The following is a 20536-nucleotide window of genomic DNA, read 5'->3' as shown; positions in this document are numbered from 1 at the left end:
TATCCTTCTTTAGGTTGGGAACGTTTCCTTTTGTGATTTTGTTGAGTATATTTTCTGTGCCTTTGAGCTGGAATTCTTCTTCTTCTACCCTTGTTATTCTTAGGTTTCATCTTTTCACGGTGTCCCAGATTTCCTGGATGTTTCATGTTAGGCATTTTTTGGATTTAATATTTCCTTTGACCAATGAATCTCTTTCCTCTATCATATCTTCAATGCCCAAGAGTCTGTCTTTCATCTCTTATATTCTGTTGTTTATGCTTGCCTCTATAGTTCCCGTTCATTTACCCAGATTTTCCATTTCTATATTTCCCTCAGTTTGTGTTTTCTTTATTGCCTCTATTTCAATTTTCAAGTCTTGACCTGTTTCCTTTACCTATTTGATTGTTTTTTTTCTCAGCTTTCTTTAAGGGATTTATTGATTTCTTCCAATTTTTTGTTTGTCTTTTCCTCAATTTCTTTAAGGAAATTTTTCATTTCCTCTTTGAGGGCCTCTATCATCTTTATGAAGTTATTTTTAAGGTCATTTTCTTCTGCTTCATCTGTGTTGGGATGTTCAGGTCTTGCTGTTGTTGAACCACTCGGTTCTGGTGCCATGTTGCTCTTTATGTTGTTGAATGTATTCTTACACTGCTGTTTACCCATCTGGGTTTCAGATAATTATAGGTACAGGTATTGATTCTTGTTTTGTCTTTGTTGGATAGGTCTTTTGTCCTTTTATTGTCTGTTTCCTTTATTGTCTTTTGGCCTGAATGGCCAAGGGTTCTGGTGATTGGCTGGTTTTCAGCTGAGGTTTGTTGGGTTTGGGTGCCTAGATCCAACATATTGTCCAGTTCTTCTGGCTGATGTGGGCTTTATTCGTGCCTATGGGGTCTGTTCTTCCAACTGATGTTGTGCCTATGCCTATGGCATCTGTTCTTCAAACTGGTATAGGTTTTGCCTGTGCCTGTTCTTACAATTGGTGCAGCTGTTGTTTTGTGCCTTGAGGGACTGCTGATGTTGCAGGGGGTACTTGGCAGAGGATGGGGGGGGGTGAGAGGGGGTGATAGGTTCAGTGGGTTGGGGTAATAGAGTGAGTCTTGTAGATTACAGAGTCCAGTAGGTAGCAGCAGTGGGCCTGCCTACTGGACTCTTATCTGCTGGCAGGCTGCTGGGGCTAAGATGGGAGGGTGAGGGCACAGGATGTGCCCTGAGCCTTAGGACATAGAGATTTGGGCAGTTCAGCTAGAAGACCAATCACTCACCTCTTCTTCCAATTGATGCAGGTGGTGCCTCTAGGGGATGCTGGTGTTGTGGGGAATGTTTGGCCACATGGAGGATGATGGGTTCAGTGGGTTTGGGTGGCAGAATGGGTCTTGTAGGTTACCCCATTGGCAGCTCTTGCATGTGGTTCTAGTGTTGCTAGGTGACCTACGAAAGAATCAGAAAGAATTCCATCCTATTGGATTTTAATTCATTTTTTTTTCTCAGAATGTGTTCATTGGGGCTTCTTCACCAGAGAGGACAAAGATTCATCAGGTGCTCACAGTAGAAGTGACACAGAAACCAACCAGAGGACTCAGGGATATGTTGTTCCTCTAATCTTTAGGCCTTTCTCACACCACATCTGTGCTCCATAAAGACTCTCATGCTATTGGCAAACACCCTGCAATCACATGTTAATTGTACAGTCTTTTCTAAATAATTTGGAAATCTGTATTACTAAGCCTTGAATTGTTCACTCTACCAAGCTTAGTAAACACAATTTTAGAATAAAAACAAAAGCTCAGATGTATATACAAGAACAGTTATAATGTTATTTATAACTGAATAAAATACAGAACTAGATAAAAAGGTTTATGAATTAAGTATGACATGGTTATTAACAAATATTTTTGAAAAATACTTAAATATATGATATTATGATCATTGACTATGAGGCTGGAGAGATGGCTGAATAGTTAAGAGAACATGCTGCTCTTCCTGAGGAACTGGATTTGAAACCCAGCACCATCAGGTGGTTCACAACAGCCTGTAAGCCCAGCTCCAGGGGAATCTGACCTCAGTGGGCACTTGCATTAATGTGCATATACCCCCCCCCACACATACACATAATTAAAATAATAAAAATAAATAACTTTTTAAAAAGTGATCATTGACCGTTTTATTAAATATAAAACCATATATAAAAAGTCTATTCTAAAAGAGCATTATATATACATATATGTATACATATGGAAGCCACTCAAGGAGATATGATAAAATTTCAGTTATTTCTCACAGAGTGGTGGAATTGGGTGACATTTTTATTCTTGATAAATTTCTTATCTTCCAAGTTTCAGCAATGAAATCACACTGCATATAGAACCAGAGGCAAATGCTGAGAGTTATTGTAAAGCCTGGGTCGAATTGCTGGCAGATTTCTCCCACACTTCCAGTGCAGCTGGTCACATGTCACCAACTGCACATAAAGCAGTCTTTAGCAAGACAGTAATGGCTTTTAAATATAGATGGTGGATATCTGATATTGATTTACTGTGTTTTCAATTTTTCATTCTAACTGAAAATGTTTATAATAAGAAATTGTAAGACTGATTTATCATCTGACAGCATCTTTTTTACTTTTTCTGTACCTAAGTCTTTTTAGCTTCCAAACATGTAATGTATCTTGTAGTTGACTAATGCTGGGTGACATTTAAAAATCCTGCTTAAGAGAACCAGAAGCTGCTGTCAATTCTAGAACAAAGAAGAGGTGTGCAGTCTCATCTTTGCAGGTACTGGCCAAAGCCTGGCTTGGGCCAGCAGGCTGAGTGTCAGCAGCAGGGGCAGCATGTTGTCACATGGGCACAGAGAAGTACAGAGACCTTGAGTAGACTTGAGGCTGAGCAACAAAACCGGAACCAGATGTGCAAATGTCCAGATAGAGGGAAAGGTAGAAAACAGAGGGCAGCACAGAGGTGACTCCCCTCCCGGGTATTTCTGGAATTCTGTGGCTGTGTGGAGCACCAGGCCAAACAGCTAAGGAGCAAGGCTGAGTGATTTTTGCATCTTGGAGACACAGAAGGGGCTTGGTATGCAAGCCCACCTGGACAAACGCCTTAGCAAGACAGCCTAAACTCAGTCAAAGACCCAGAACACTACAGGCATAGAAGGGGGTCAGAGGTCAGTAGACTCATTCAGAAACTGCAACCAGCCCCACCTTGCCTTCTCCCTAAGGTTAGGGAGTTAGACTAAGCCTCTATCTGCTGATTAGAAGAAAGGGTCAATCCTCCCAGAGGGAAGTGAGAATCATCTAGATCCTCCACAATGACTGACACAGATCTCAATGCCATAGGAGGAGGAGGAGGAGGGCAATGTCTAGAAGCCACCTTTGGAGAACAAGGGAAGATTTTCCATATGAAAGTCTCACAACTACCTTCTGCTTACATGGTTTACCTATGCCTAACCATCATTTTGATGAAGACAATGAGCTGACCTAGCCTGGATCAAACCAACTAAGGTTTGCAGTCCTCTTTTTGTCCACTGAGGCTGAAAGGGCCCATTGCTTCTGCATGACATGTCCACTTGGAAGAGGGTTAGATCAATCATGGCTCTACTATTAGCGAGGAAAGAGGGGATGGCTACCAGAGAAGCCATCAACAATGTTGCCAAGCCATTTGCCAGCTACTAGCATGCCTCCTTGGGCAAGCTACTTCATCTCTTTGAGCCACAATTTTCATATCTGTAAAATTTAAAATAACATTAGCGCCTCGGAAGGCTTTTACAGTCCAGCACATATACAGTTAAATAGTATCTTTCCAAAAACCATTTGTGTAGCACGCTCGTGTTCCAGTTGTCAGGTATGGACAAGTTCTATGGCTATGGCCCTTTTAAGCACAACATGCCAACCCTAATGAGTGTGTCAGGTGCCTGCTGAACAGTACCGAAATCTTAGCACTCATCTCACTCTGGCCTCTCTGTGTTGCTCTGTAGAAATCCAGGGTTTCTCAAGAAAATGGTCCAGCGAGGAATGACCTGAGTCTCTAAGGGGAGATGCATTCCACTTACAGCCCACTCTCTCACACTAAAATTCTACCTTTCACTTAAAAAGTAATTTACCGCTTTTATGTGTCTTGTATGAAAGATTTGTAGAGGACCCAGTGATGACAGGAATTTACAGGACAAATTCAGCACATGTTCTAAGAGTGCCTTAAAGATATAGAGTGGGTGGGGCTATAAAATTAAATATTTCACATTCATGCTCTAATCAAATGCCAGGAAAGCGATTTAAAACAATATTTTCTTTTAACCCCAGCATAAACATGACATGGAAAGAACACAACATTCTCATAGATTCCATGAATAAAAGCACAAGGCTTGAGGAAGCTTCCTTTCAGGTGCCTGGGGAGACTTTTTCACTAGGTTACTGCTGTAGGCAAGGCTCAGAACCAATGTTTAAGAATGTCTATTCCAGACTCTTTTTTAAAGATGCGAATACTAGGAATCCCTCATGAGTTGAACAGAAAATTTTTCTCTTGGAAAAAACAGGAGTGATAGGGAAAGATAGCAGTATCTGGGAGAGGTGGTGATCCCTACCTACAGAGTTGAGTGAGTGCCTGGGCTTGGAGGATTTGGTGAGATGCCATATTATCAGGAAGTAAAGTGTTAGTTCATTACCCAGCCCCTTTAAGAGGTTGGTTCATGCTTTCAAATTCCACAGCCTAAAGAAATCAGGCCATGGGCTGGAGAGATGGCTCAGTGGTTAAGAGCACTAGCTGCTCTTCCAGAGGTCCTGAGTTCAATCCCCAGCAACCACATGGTGGCTCACAACCATCTATAATGAGATCTGGTGCCCTCTTCTGGCCTGCATGCATGCATGCAGACAGAACACTGTATACATAATAAATAAATCTTTTAAAAAAAAAAATCAGGCCACGCCCCTAAGCAGTGTTATCTCTTTCTCTGGGAGAGTTAAGAAGTCACGCTGTGCTGTGCTCATAATTTAGGGTCCTACTCAGTACCTGGCTTCTCCATGGTTCTTGTCACATGGGCTATCTCAGATTAAATCACGTGGTGTGGAACTTCCCACCACCTGAAAGGACATCAAAGTCAGATATTTTCCTTTGTTCTTAAGATTTCTCTGAAGGCTCCTTTCTGGGGCTTCCTTGCCGGCAGGGGGCCTCTCATTTACCTAAGGAGGTAAACAAAAGCTCTTGTATCTGGGACAACAGAAGCTTATAGAAGTCTCAGGGCATCTCCCTCTTAGTACAGAAAGGAGTAAACAACTGCCCAGAGAGGACACTGTGACCTGTGACCCACACAACTGCTGAGAGGATGATACTCAACCTCCAGCTGCCAGCAAACTGCAGAGCTCCAAGGTTTAGAGATATCTCCCATGCTGGGGCAGGTTTTTTAGAGATGCAGCTGCTTTTGAGTCATCCTGCTCCCTGAAAATAATCCCTACCCATACTCCTGTCAGTGACCCCCAATAAAACTCATTGTTTCACCAAGTTGGACACTGGTGTAATTATTACTTTGGTTACTTTGGTTTGTCATGGGTTTCCTTTGGGGGCTGAAAAGCTCTCTCTCTCTCTCTCTCTCTGTCTCTCTCTCATCTCTCTCTCTCTCTCTGTGTGTGTGTGTGTGTGTGTGTGTGTGTGTGTGTGTGTGTGTGTTGCGTCATCCTAGGGAAGGTCTGTCATACAATGTACCTCTTGGTAAATGTAAGCTGAGTCTTTATTCTTTCTACTGTGTAATGAACAACACAGTTCCTCTTATGGTCTTGATGAAACTCAAGTAAGGAATATAAAGTAGGCAGAGTATTTAGCACAGTTTCTGACATAAAGCTACATGTTTAGTAAAAGTAGGATTGTCTATAAAGCTTAGCTTGCCAACTAGAGACCAGCCCCTCAAAGCCTCTTTTCATAATTACTGAAATCAATGTCTATAAACAGTGATTCAGTGATCAATAGAATGGTAATTACTTCTCCCCTGCTATATATGGTTTATACAAGGGATTATCCTGAGAACTGGGCAGTTCAGTCTTATCCTTGGTCATCTCCATAGCCCACTAAATTCTAAACCCACCTAAATTCTTGTGGAAGACCCCCCCCCAACAATGGGGTCCCATGTGCTTTATTTTATCTAAAGTGCGAGTCTGAGAGTAGAGGATGAGGGGACCTGCTCGTTCAGTTGTTCGCTAAGAGCAATTATGTATCACATGATTTTATTATTCTGTTTCTGCTACTTATTTTCACATTTAGTAATAAACTATTAAACTAAGTTAAGTGAAATAAATTGTAAATGTATTTGATTTCAAAGATTAAAAAACAAAGAGGCTGCAAGGGCCCCTACTTGAAAGGCAGAATATTAACAAATGAAGGAGATTAAGATTCAGTGGGGGCCTATTTTATACCAATTATTACAGCTGCTAAAATCCATGTAGAAATACGTGGTTACATGGCTCACTTCAAGTTAGACTTTTTTTTTTTTTTTTCCAAATTCTTAAGTTTGAGTAAGAAAACTTGCACTGGTTTTGCAGATTATGTAGCTGGTGTGAGAACCTAAGTTACATTTTAAGTTTTAATTACATGCCTAAGAGATCCATGGAACAAAAATGCCTCTGATCTGCAAACTCCTTGCCTGAGGACAGACAGTTCCTGAAATGCTCGAAGCTATTGTTTATGGGAGACAACAAGCCACACATTTTTCATTCCCCTAAGCAAGTTTGTTTGACCTATCTGCACCAGATGTGCTTGATCACATGTGGGAGGGAGGTTCACAGGCTGGAGATAATGTCAGGATGTACGCTTGCCCCTGATTGGATGTAGGGTGGAGGGATGTCAGGATGTATGTTTACCCCTGATTGGACCTGATGGGAAATGCAATGAATTGTGGGCTTTCCTTCTTAAGCCATTGCAAATTGTGATTCTGGGCTATTTCCTGGGAACCTGGGTATGGACCCAGCCAGAGTCCATCCACTTGGCCAGCATTTAATTAAAGCTTGCTTCAAATTTGGCTTTACACTGTGCTAGTGGTCTTATTCTCTCTCGACCAGTGGGATTAACACTGGTCTAAATGTGACCCACAGGATCAGGAAAGTATCTTCAGAAGAGCAGGCATCAGCATGTGCCTGAGCAGGGATTGCTTGCATGATCTTGGGTCTTCCACGACAACCCACGGTTCTTGCTACCATCAGTTAATGACCTTGCTTTTCACCACATAGATCTCCTGGGCTTTGCTTAATTCTGCCTTTCATTTGATGACAAATTCTTAAGGAGTTGCTGCCATGACCTAGTGTTTCATGGTCTCTTTGTTGCTGCTTGTGCTAATGGTGCAACAATTCCTTTAGCTCATATTAATATTGTCTAACAGAGAACATGATTGGTACAAAAAATACCAGTTGCCTATCAGGTAATGTGTTAGAAGTTCAATTTGTTTGGAAGCTCCTCTACCTTCTTCTCTCTTAGTCAGGGACTTCTATTGCTATGCTGAAACTGTATGATAAAAAGCAACCTGGGAAGGAACGGATTTATTTCACTTACACTTCCAAGTAACAGTCCATCAGTGAAGGAAGTCAGGGCAGGAACTCAAACATGGCAGGAACCTGGAGGCAGAACTGAGGCAGGGACTACAGAAGAGTGTTGCATATTGGCTTGCTCAGTCTTCTTTCTTATAATACCAGGAAACACCAGCCTAATGGGCTGGGCCCTCCACCATCAGTCACTAATTAAGAAAATGCCCCACAGGCTTGTCTGTCTACAGCTTGGTCCCTTGGAGGCGTTTTCTCAACTGAGGCTTCCTCCTTTCAGATGACTCTATTGTGTCAAGTTGACATAAAAACTATCAGCACATTATCCTTTCAGATACTACAGTTAGACAAGGGTCCCCATAGCATCAAGGTCTCCTCAGAGATGCCTTATCTAACTGGATCCCTGCTAACCAGGATCCTGGGAGCTCTCCAAATCCCTTGGAGTTCTGTTCACCCAACCACCTTCAAAACTCTTTGCTGCAGCAAGAAAACAACTTAAGTTCAACACATGTGTGCTCTGTCAGGCAACTGCATAAGATGGTATAGTGAGGAAATCAAAAAGTTTCATCTACAGCAGCTGAATTGAGTGCTATCAGAGAGCAAGCTCAACACCAACAATGACCACCATGTGGTATAATACATAACCATGTGTTTGTCACTGGTCTCTTTCTACATAGATATAGCTCTTAATTGATTTGCTCCTTAAAGCAACTCTACCATCCATAGTTTATAAAATAGGACCACTAAATTTAGCCAGGTATGGTGTCACACCCTGTGGTCACTCAAAAGGCCAAGGCAGGAAGGTTGAGTTTGCATAGTGAGTTCCAGCTAACCTAGGTTAGATAGAGAAGCCTTATCTCCTAGCTTCAGGTGTTGTACTTGCTTGACTAGCATGCTCCCTGCCACAAATACTCATGTGTTTGAGTATTTGGTCCTCAGTGGGTAGGTAGAACTGTTTAGAAAGAATGGGGACATGTGGCCTTGTTGGAGTGGTATGTCTCTGTGGGTGGATCTTGAGGCTTCAAAAGACTGGCACCATTCCCAGTTACTTGCAGGTTAAGATGTAAGCTCTTTTCTTGCTACTGTGCCCTTGCTCAGCCATCATGAACTTGGATGCTCTGAAATCATAAGCCTAAAGTAATTTCTCTTATAAATTGCTTTGATCATGGTGTCTTATCACAGCAACGGAAAAAGTAAGGGAAGGGTAATCTGAGAGAGTTTAGGTTGAAGGATTGCTGTGATCAGATTGGTCTGTGAGCATGTCTGTGGGGCATTTAATTAGTGAAGGAGGACCCAGCCCACTATGGGTAGTAGTATTCCTAGGCTGGAGGTCCTATGCTATATGAGAAAGCTAGTTGAATCAGGCGATGGTAGTGCATGCCTTTAATCCCAGCACTCGAGAGACAGAGGCAGGCAGATCTCTGTGAGTTCAAGGCCAGCCTGGTCTACCAAATGAGTTCTAAGACAGCCAGTATTACACAGAGAAACCCTGTCTTGAAAAATAAACAAAAATCAAACAACAAAAAAGAAAGCTAACTGAGCAGAAGCTAGGGGATTTAGCTTTTTAGGTACTCAGGTCTACATGCTTGTAAGACAAGTACTTCATCTACTGAGTCATTTCCCCAGGCCTTGAAAAGTGGTTCTAAGAAAGAAAGACAGACAGAAAGAAAGAAATAAGGAAATAAAGACTGAAGGTGTAATAGCACTTTAATTTAAAACACAGTACCAAGCTATAGTGACTAAAACAGCCTGGTATATAGACCAATGGAACAGGATAGAGAAACCACAATTTAGTCCATGCTTACACAGACAATTGATTTTTATTGGCATATATTTATTGTACAAGTACTGGGTTTCATAATAAATTTTCATATAAGAATATAAATATAATTTGAGCACATTTCTCCACATCTTTCTCCCATGTCCGTGCTCATCCCCACCACCTCTTTTGTTGTCCTGTACAGTTTCACTTCTACTTTTATGTCATGTAGAGATACATGACTGTGTATCTCTAGAAAATCTGGAATCCACAAATGAGAGAAAACACTTTCTAAGACTGACTTGATTCATTTAATAGGATAATCTCCAGTTGCATTCAAGAAATTGAATACTTTTGTTTTTCTCTGTGACTGAGAAACTTCTCCCCACCATCTCATGTATGTGTATGTATGTGTGATATCATCACACACACACACACACACACACACACACACACACACACACACACATGTAAAAATGGTTTGTTTGGTCTGAGAGGACAGGAGAAGAACAGGTGGGTGGTGAGGCCAAGAGGGAGGAAACAAAGCTATAAGGAGGATGAAGTAAGAGCTTCATGGGAGATTGGTGTGTGTCCAAGCTGGAGAGAAGTACAGGCAGAATCTGTGACAGGTTTCTCACCTCACCCTTGCAGAGGCTTGCTGCCACCAGTGCCCTGTCTGTTTCCTCAAGGGAACCTGGAATAGGAAAGAAAAACATCCTAGCAATTGGGTGTTCTAGTCTGTGAAGAGATCTTTGCACTGAGAAAAAAACATGAGCTAGCATCTCATTTTATCTTGCTTCTCCAGCCTTAACTTAAAGCTCTCTTGATCACTACAAAATAATGTAAGGAGGGAAGAAAAGTAGGTCATGTTCTCCCTTTTTATTGCTATTGAAATTATCTCAGATGGTCCACTCTTAAATGACAACATACCCACCCTGGCCCACTCTGCCTCCTCTAAGTCTGTAGAAATGGGATGTGAAATTCCCTTCCAGCTTTGGTTTTCATACCCAGACAGACTAGAGTGTGCTAAGCACAAAGTCAGCAGGTCTTACTTGGGAGGAGCAGGGACACTGTGTTCTATAAACATCTGTCATCATTAAAACCAAAATATCCCAAGTCAGGGGTGGCCAGTTTCTAAAAGCTGTAGTTGCTTCATAGTTTCAATTTAGAATCACTGACAAAATGCTTATTTTTTAAAGTTTCCCTGTTTAAAACTTAGAAAAATAAATACAAGCTAATAAAATATATCATACATGTGTATAATATATAAGGAAATACCTAAATGCATGAAGAAGAAATGAAGTCATCCATAATTTCAATCATTCACCAAAAGCCACTAATGTGCAACAGCCATCCATCTCTTTATTTTTTGCTTTTGTTTTGAATCATATACTGTCCTATTTTGAGACTACTTCCTCATTTTGTGTGTGATAATAAGACATCAAATGAGTGTGCCCTTGCACCATTATATAACACTTTCCCAAATAAATGTTAAACTGATTTCTTTAATCTGATTATGTGTTCAGACTTCTTCCATCTCAGATACTATTTTCATTTTCTTATTCTCTTGAGTTCTTCATTTTCACTTTGTACTTTTATTTTCCTTTGCCAGTAAGACATAGGAAATATGTGTACCTCATTCATGGGCCATCTTTTCCCTCTCACTAGGAAAGTCCAGCCTCACACTGACCCAGCCTATGATGTTGACTTTCAGACCCTTATCACTTTGCTCTCTCAGCTTTTGCTCACAGAACAAATTCAGCTACCTAGGTTGTTATCATGTATCCAAAGCCTAACACAAAAGCCAGTCTTCCCTTTCCAGCCATGCCTCCTGGTCTAATCTTCCCAACTGATTTTCCTGGTAGATCCTAAAGTGTGCTCAGCAAATATCTGTTGAGTGTATGAACATAGAGAACTTTCTTTATTGACAGAATCACGGTTTTATCATTTTGAAGTCTCAGGGATAAAGAGCAGTTTGCTTATTAAGCAACTCTTTTGTATGAGAATAATAAAGCCCTCAGTGGTCAACACCACACAACAATAGAGTTGAGAGAATATCAGAGTATGTAATAGTTAAATTTTCAACTCAATTAGATTGAGAGATGTCTAGAAGATTAGTGTGCCCCAGAGGACATTTACAGAGGCCATTGGATCTTGAGGGCTCTAATATAGTGAGTAATTTAATCCACTACTGGAGTTAAAATCTGAGCAGGCTATGTTTTGGGAGATGGTGAACTGTGGAAGGTAGGACCCACTGGTTCTACAGTGACATCTTACCCTAGCTCTTCCCCATCACTCCCATGATTTTCTTCCTGCCTGTCATTAGGTGAGCTGATCCTCCATACTTCCTAACACAGCAGTTCTCAGCTGTTGAGTGGTGACACCTTTGGGAGTGTCAATTATCCTGAATATCAGATGTTTACATTAAGATTTATAACAGTAGCAAAATTACATTATGAAGTAGCAATGAAATAATTTTATGTCATCACAACATGAGGAACTGTATTAAAGGGTTGCAGCACCAGGAAGGTTGAGAACCACTGTCCTACGATGATGGACAGGAACTTCTTCAACTTAGAGCAAAAGAAATCATTTCTATCTAGTTTCTCTCAGGTGTTTGATCACCACAATGAGAAAGTCTAGGATCCAGTAACTGTGTATAATAAACTATTCTCTACCCCCATGAAAACTTGAGTGTCTGGAGTTACTGTCCAGGTACTTTTTCAAAAATCGTTACTCTTCCTCCTTTAACACACACCAAGTCAAAGTTCTTAAAGCAGCTTCTACCCTAACCTTAGCACGAAGGTCCTACAATAACGATACAACTATTTTGAAATAACTTTGATATGACTACAACTTTAATGTGATTCAGAATCTGCAGGACTAGTGAGATGCCTGCATTTTTCACTGATACTGGAAAGAAATGTTGCTATTTTCAGCCCATTTTGGTTTACCAGGAAATGATTGGCAGTCTAGGCTTGCATGTCCAGATGAACTCAAATTGTTATTTCCTATAGCCAATAACCAAACTATCATTTCTAAATCTAGACAGTTGTTACTATTAATAGGACTAGACTAGTAGAGACAAAGATGCTGGCTAGTCAGAAAAGGTAAGAGATTTGAGTAGAGGATAAACCATGTTCACTCTGGAGAACTTAAAACCATGTCTTCATCTATGTCCTACTATTTTAGTCTGTCCTGAAAAAAAGATTGAATTCCACGATTTTCACCTCTTCCCCATTCCATTTTTTCTCATCTCTTTTTTTTTCCTACTGACAAATGAGTCTAAGGCCTTACAACCAGGCAAGTGTTGTACCACTGAGTCACACCCCCAGCCCTAGCCTACAGAATTCCTAAAAAAAACTATAGAGTATTGAATTTGATAATTACATACTAACATGTGATCGCACATTTGCTAGAAGTTATGGCCATCATGGTTATGCCTGTACAAATTAAAACTGACAATGCTCCAGCATATGTCTCTGGTAAAATGAAACAGGTTTTTTTTTCTTTTTTTGCTTATTACAATATCAAGCATATTACAGGTATACCACATAATCCCACAGGCCAAGCAGTCATACAAAGATCAGATCAAGCTCTAAAGGATATGTTAAATAAACAGAAAGGGGTAACAAAACCTCCAGAAATAGATTACATAATGCTTTATTAGCTTTGATTTTTCTCAGTGCTAAGGAGAAAGGAACAACAGCTGCAGAGAGACATTGGATAATAGAAAAAACTACAGAATTAAATCAGCTTGTATACTTTAAAGATGTGCTGACCTCAAAATGGAAACCAGAGTATGTATTAGATTGGGGACAAGGTTTTGCTTTTGTTTCTACAGGAGAAAAAAAGTTATTGATATAATCAAAATTGATAAAGGTTTGATTTGAACAAGAGAGACCTCTTTATTAGAAGAGATGATAGTTCATCAACCAGCATGACCATTCAATTTAAATTAACTTATACAACTAACAAACGGTCAGATATAACTTGCCAAAAGAAAACCTCCCAAGAGTTAGGATTGTAAAAGGGTTTTGTTTTTGTCTTTTAGGAGAGTGAAGGGTAAGGAATCTGAAGAACACTGGACAAATGAGACAGCTGAAGAAAAAGGACAAATCATCCAGAGAAAAAATATCCCAAGAAAAAAAGTCAATTGGCCTATTGGTACATCACATATCTAACTGGGTAAAATTTCATAAGTTTTCCTAAATGTTTGTTTCTGCTCTTTTCTACAGACATATAATGCAAATGGTCTTTATGTAGTCCCAGTTCAATTAAAAATTAAAGCTGGCTTTGGAGTTGGAGTGTGGCTCTCTCCTTCTCTAAACCCAAGCATGATTGTTAAAAGAAAATGCAAAATCTCTGTATCATGTCAGAAGAGCCACCTGATATGGGACAGAAGAAAAATCAAAATTAAGGGACTATTCTATTGCCACTAATCTCTTAATTCTTTGGTTTTATTTTGACTCTTTAAAACTTTTCTTAAGGTATGAATTTTATATCACAATTTATAAGGTTAATATATATATGTATATATATATATATATACATATATATATTTAAAACTTTTGTCATGATATTAATGGTCATATAGCGTTCTAACTAAGCCTAGAAAAAGGCTTCATCTAGCTTCCTGTGCTGTGGGATGGTCTGTATGTCAAGTGTGTTGCTGATTGGTCAATAAATAAATCACTGATTGGCCGGTGGCCAGGCAGGAAGTATAGGTGGGACAAGGAGGAGAATAAAGCTGGGAAGTGGAAGGCTGAGTCAGAGAGACACTGCCAGCTGCCGCCATGACAAACAGCATGTGAAGATGTCGGTAAGCCATGAGCCATGTGGCAAGGTATAGATTTATAGAAATGGATTAATTTAAGATATAAGAACAGTTAGCAAGAAGCCTGCCACGGCCATACAGTTTGTAAGCAATATAAGTCTCTGTGTTTATTTGGTTGGGTCTGAGTGGCTGTGGGACTGGCGGGTGAGAGAGATTTGTCCTGACTGTGGGCCAGGCAGGAAAACTCTAGCTACATTCCTGTGCATGACTTTAGGTTTGAGTCTCTATCAGTTTTCTGTAGTGAACCATGATCACACCAAACAGCAACTTTGAAGTCCCAAAAAGATGATGGGCTCCACAAGGATGATTCTATCAGGACAATGATAATACCACTAAGCTGACAAACACCACCCAAAAATCAGGTTTGGACTACAAACTGCTCAGGACAATTTCAAGATGGCTAGCTGAGATGATCCAGCCTCACAGATTACTTGAGCAAGGACTTGAGACAAGCCCTGCACTTTCACATTATGCAGAGACTGGACAAATGATGCAGCTAATTCCCAGGACTTGACAATTAACCCAAAAATTTTCCTTTCAGGATTCCCTAGAGATACCATCACCCCCAGACAGCAGGAAGTAATTTTTAAAAAATGATGCCCACATTCCCAAGAGGTGGGTGGGTGGTTTTTGGTAGTTCAGTGGGTTATGGATAATTGTCATTGTTTAGGATGGTTGGTTACAAATTGTTAATGGTCAGGGAAAAGACAAAGGAGATTAGATTTAGGATTCTTGTTTTTAAAAAGGAAAAGAAAAAATGAGGATATAGATATAAGATAAAAAGTAGGTTATTGAATCTACTCTGAAAAGAAAAAAGAGAACATATGGATATGAGAAGATAAAAAGGGAGATTATTGAATCTACTTTTAGAAAACAACTACTAGTTTTAAATATTTTACATTGGATTGGATTTTGTATATTATATGCACATTATGTATATTGATACAAATTTGAGATTGATTTTGTTAGAAAATACTATACATATATTTCTAATCTTATTCAAGGTATTGTACCTATACAGTTCATTTAACAATGTAATGCCAATTGCTAGTCCTTGAAAGCTATTATTACCAACTAAGTAGGACATAAAGAAATGCAAGTTAGTATTTAGTCAACTATTACAATGAAACTTGTCATACACTTCAGAGACCTAGATTCTTTTTTAATGACAATGAGACATATCTGCTCCTGGCAGCACCAATATACTTCAGAGAAGATGATGGGCATAGAGGAAACTCCATATGGAGTTTACTTTCTTTGTGGCAAAAATTAGGGCATTGGGCAAGAAAGTGCCCTTGCCTCAACTGCTGACAGTATGCTGTCCAAAATGGGCAAGCAGGACACAAAATAAAGGACTGCCAAATCTTGCCAAGACAAAGTAGGAAGGCCCTTTACAAAATCCTGCTTCACAGATGAGTCTGTCAGATATGCTATGCCTGTAGGCTGAAGATGGATACACCAACGTTGCAGAGAAATCTCGAATGACTGTCCAAGCAGCCAGCTGTTTCTGTCATTTCCCATATTTTTTGTAAGTCACTTATTTGCACTTCTTGCTTGCTTAGGTAATATTATTTCCTTCTCAGTTCTCTGAAGGAGTTGAAGGTTAGATAGTTATAGTTTTTCTTATTAACAAAACAGAAAAGAAACTCACTAAAGATGTATAAAGTGTATAAGTTTGAAAGACATCAAAAGAAAGTTTTCGGTTGGTAATACAAGTTAGTGAATTAGGTACAACACTTTGGACTCACAAAAATAGGATAGATAATGGAGTATTTTCTCTGAATTTGTGAAATATTTATGAACTGGACATTGTTAATGTAACTCTTGATTGCATATATTATTATATACTTATTGTATTTATTGTATATAGTTTTTCTTATATTAGTTACAAACTTCTTCTGTTATTTTAGACAAAAAAGAGGAAATGAGATGAGATATTATGTACCCTAATAAAGCTTGTTTGAAGATCAGAGGACAAAGCCAGGTACTAGAGGCCAGACAGTAGTGGCATATACCCTTAACTCTCTCAGGAGGCAGATATCTCTCTGGATCTCTGTGAGTTCAAGGCGTACTGTAAACAGAGCCAGGCAGTGGTGGCACACACCTTTAATTACAATACTAGAAATCACACCTGCCTTTAGTCCCAGGAAGTGATGGCAGGGTAGAGAAAGGTATATAAGGCGTGAGGAAACAGGAAGTAAGGCAGTTCAGCTGAGCTCCACTTCAGGGGAAGACTCAGAGAATTTCAGTCAGAGGATTCATGGAGTTGGTGAGGTAATAGGTGGTGGCTGTGGCTTGCTCTGCTTCTCTGATCTTTCAGCTTTCATCCCAATATCTGGTACCAGGTTTTTTATTATAAGACCATCTAAGATTCGAACAACAATGTACAATATTTATCAAATCATTGAGGACAATGAAAGCTGCTGAAGTTGCCAGCAAGAGACTAGGGGCATGATAAAGAGGGTTGAATTCAAGAAGCACAGAAGCTGTGTGCATCCCAGTCATGCTCAAGAACTAACAACAAAAGAGGACAAGACTACAAAATTTAAAATCACCTTTGTTGTTTTTTTTTCCCTCAAATGAAGCTTCATTATAAAAAAATATATATAGTTGCACTTGTGGGGGTGAGAGATTGACAAAGAGGATCTTCTATCATGCTCCACTTTTAAAATTTTTAGATTTTATTTGTATCTAATATGTGTACATGTATAGATGCATGTATGCCAAGGTATGAAGGGGTCATAGGACAACTGAGGTTCCAGGGATAGACCTCAGGTTTGCATTGCAAACACTTCTATAAGGTGAACCAGTTCCCTGGCCCTCCACTTTTGATTTTGAGCCAGGATCTCTCGGAACCCGGAACTCTGATGGGCTAGATAGGCTGTCCTGGGAGCTCTGCCATCCTTCTGTCTCCACCCTCTACAGTTAGAATTACAAGAGTGCACTTCCCTACCTAGCTTTTTATGTAGGTGCTGGGGATCTAAACTCAGGTGCTCAAGCCTTCAGAGAAAGCACTTTATCCAGCAAGGTATTCTCTAAACCCCCATCACTAAACTCAAAATACTGCAAAAAAGAAAAGCCAAATACTAGTATGTATGTACACATGTAGCCAACTCCCTGAAAATATAAGCTGTAAGCAGACCACTTTGTTAAATCAGAACGTTTGCTGTGGAGTTGAACTATCCCCAGGGCTTGTTTTATCACATGAGGTTTACGTCTCTTTCAGGCATGAAAACACATTTGGCAGTGCTGGAGTTCTGTTACCATGACAATTTAATGTTAATGAGAATCAATGGGGGGAAGGAAATGCACCATCAAGATGGTGAGAGTTGACCTACTAGCTCTTTTATCAAAACATACCATTACTATGGCTGTGCTGGCACATTTTGACACTTGTAGAAATTGTTTACCCATAGCCATCACACTTCTATCAACAAGTTTTGTAAAACTACTTTTAATCAACACCACAATTTATGAATCCTTTGGAGCCCTGGAACAGTGGAGAAGGGAGCTGGAGAGAAAGATGAGTGACAGACACATTTAGCTGACATCAGGTACACACTTACACCTCTTTCCTCCTCACTGAAAAGAGTAGAGAGGAAAATCTCTCCAAAGCCAACTTCAAGGTTATTGGATTTAATGTTCTTGAATATGAATGACAGTTTGTATGACAAGATGTGTACTCTGCTGCCCCGAATGACTGTTTACTTGTGTCCCTGTCTTCTGTCCTTTAATAATATTTTTTTCTTGGGGCTGGAGAGATGGCTCAGTAGTCAAAGGCATTGGCCGCTCTTCCAGAGGACCTGGGTTTGATTCCCAACATTCACATGGAGGCTTATAACCATCTGCAACTCCAATTCCAGGAAATGCAATGCCCACTTTTGGCCTCCACAGGCACCTGGCACACATGGTATATGGACACATTCAGGTAAAACACTCCTATACATAAAAAATAACTAGTGATAATAATGGTTTTGTTTTGAGATGAAGATGTATTTTATTGCTATTCTTATACTAAGTGTGCCACCAACAGGCCTGGGCATTTAAGCTGAAATGGCAGCCAGCAGTTTTCTGAAGAATCGTCTCCTATACCATCCTCACAGCTCACACTCCTCTGACAGCCATGCTGTCTGTGCTGGCCAGTGTTCCAAAGCTACAGTAAAACACCTGAGACAAGTGACTTAGGCTGAGAAATGGTTTATTTTGGTACGCAATTTGGAGCTGTAGTCCAAGATCAGGGAGAACCACCACTTTGGACCTCTGACGGGAGACTGACAGTAGATGGCAGACAAAACTTCTCACCTTGTGGCCAGGAAGCAAGAAACTGAGGAAGCAACCAGGGCTCCACAGTCCCTGAAGAGGACTCTCTGAATGACCTCAGGACCTCCCATTATGACTCAGTTTCTAAAAGTCCCACCATCTCATAACAACACCCCAGGAATCAGCCTGTGAAATGAATTCAGTGTCCAGCAATAGTGCCTACCTACCTCATTACCAGGGCCTTTACTCTGGCTTGCCCCCTTGGCCAATATCCCATTGGAACTGTTTGCTAGTCTGGTAGTATATGGGCCCACAGAATTTCATAGCAGAAGCAGCTGAAATATTAAAAAACTGAATAACACCAAATATTTCATGATAAATGGCTTTCCACTAGAAAAATGCCTTGAAATTTCTATATATAGCTTTAATACACAGCTGAATCTCTATAATATATTCTTGGAGCCCACAAGAGGAATCTAAAATCATTCACATCCAATCAATTTCACTGAGACATAACTCCAGTTTCCCAAGAATTGGAGAATTACAAGAAGCTCCTTGGATGTTGTTCCAGCTTCATTAATCATTCATCTATTTAGTAGATGGATTTTGAGTGTTCATTTTATCAGATATCTCCTTATGCTTAAATGAATCTATAACTTATGAATCTATGCTTTACCCAAAATGTATTTATCAAACATGTTCTGTCCCCCAATAATAGGTTTCTCCTCCAAGACAGTAAGCTGGATCAAGCCAAACTGAAAGAGTATAACAATAGGTTTATTTGAGCAAAGCAATTTTTGGGCAGGCTCCCCAGTACCAGAGATCAAGGCAGGTGAACCCACACCCACAAACAAAAGCAGGGAGACTTTATAGATTGTATGCAAGGCATGATGATGTGTCTGCCATAAGCTGGGTTTGTGCCCAAGTATGGTAAAAAACTGAGCACTTTAAGTGGGGCTGGCAACTTCAGGGTAGGAGGTTGCAGTTGCCACCAAGAATTTGGAACTGGGTTGTTTTTTTTCTGCAACCAGGTGGTTAATTGCCACCCTTAAGACCTCATGAATCTGTTCCTGAATAAGCAGAGAAAGCACATTTCTACTATAAAAAATAGATTATTATCACCAGCCCTATGAACAAGGCTAGCCATGGGAAGAGTGAATGTTGCCAGAAAGAATGGAACAGAGAGGTGACCTGGTTGTATTAACAAAGTTCTTTAATTTGTGGAGCAGCTTTAGTTTCTACCAGGCCAGATTCATTGATACAATAGCTGTACTCTTTCCCCAGGAGCATGCAGGTGTCTGCAGAACAGATGGAACAGATTTACACCTTGGTGTCATAGCAAAGGCTATGGCTTTGGGTTAAAAGGTATGGACATTTTTCCTATGTCTAGAGAGCCTTGTTTTAACCCAATGAAACACATCTTTAAGTCTAAACTTAGAAAACAACCAAAGGAAATTTAAAATCTGAGCTTGTCAAAGGATAACCAGACTACAGCCTACAGCTCCAGAGAAGCTAGCTATCAGGGAGGACCCTAAGAGGGACACATGGATAGTGTAGCAGATGAGAAATAGATGAGATCTACATGAGCAAACTGGGGATGAGGGGGGTAATGGAGGGCAATAATGGGGGATAAGAACATAAGGAAACTGGAAGTTCGAGCTGAAACAGAGACCAAGTGGGAGAGCAAGGAAATAAATACTATGATAAATGAAGACATCATGGGAATAGGGAGAAACAAAGTGCTAGGGAAGTTCCTAGGAAGCCACAAGGATGACCCCACCTTAGACTACTAGCAATGGTGGACAGGGTACCTGAATTGGTCTATTCTGGTAACCAGATTAGTGAATACCCTAACTGTCATCATAGAGCCTTTATCCAATTACTGATGGAAGCAGATGCAGAGATCAATGGCCAGGCACCAGTTCTATAAGCAAGGGACACTGAGATCATGATGGGAAAACATACAGAGATGACCAGCCACACTAGTGGAGACCCATGAACTGTGGACCAATAGCTGTGAAGCCCCCAGGGGACTGGACTAGGCCCTCTGGATACATGAGACAGTTGTTTAGCTTCAACTGTTTAGGGGGCCTCTAGGAAGGGGAACCAGGATCCATCCCTGGTGCATGAGCCGGCTTTTTGGAGCCCAGTGCGTAAGGTGTGACACCTTAAGTAGCCTTGGTGCAGGGGGTAG

The 20536-nt window shown here is 40.3% G+C and overlaps 1 long non-coding RNA gene across 1 annotated transcript in view; it reads right to left on the bottom strand.

Annotated features, from left to right (window-relative positions):
* Nucleotides 1-1394, bottom strand: part of LOC131924371 (uncharacterized) — an 82553-nt gene extending 81159 nt beyond the window's left edge. The window contains exon 1 of the long non-coding RNA XR_009382871.1: nucleotides 1242-1394. This is a non-coding gene — a long non-coding RNA (uncharacterized LOC131924371). The remainder of the gene's footprint in view (nucleotides 1-1241) is intronic.
* Nucleotides 1395-20536: the final 19142 nt, after the last annotated feature.

This window comes from Peromyscus eremicus, chromosome 14 (assembly GCF_949786415.1).
Source record: "Peromyscus eremicus chromosome 14, PerEre_H2_v1, whole genome shotgun sequence".
NCBI classification, from domain to species: domain Eukaryota; kingdom Metazoa; phylum Chordata; class Mammalia; order Rodentia; family Cricetidae; genus Peromyscus; species Peromyscus eremicus.
This window is presented reverse-complemented; position numbering and strand designations above follow the sequence as displayed.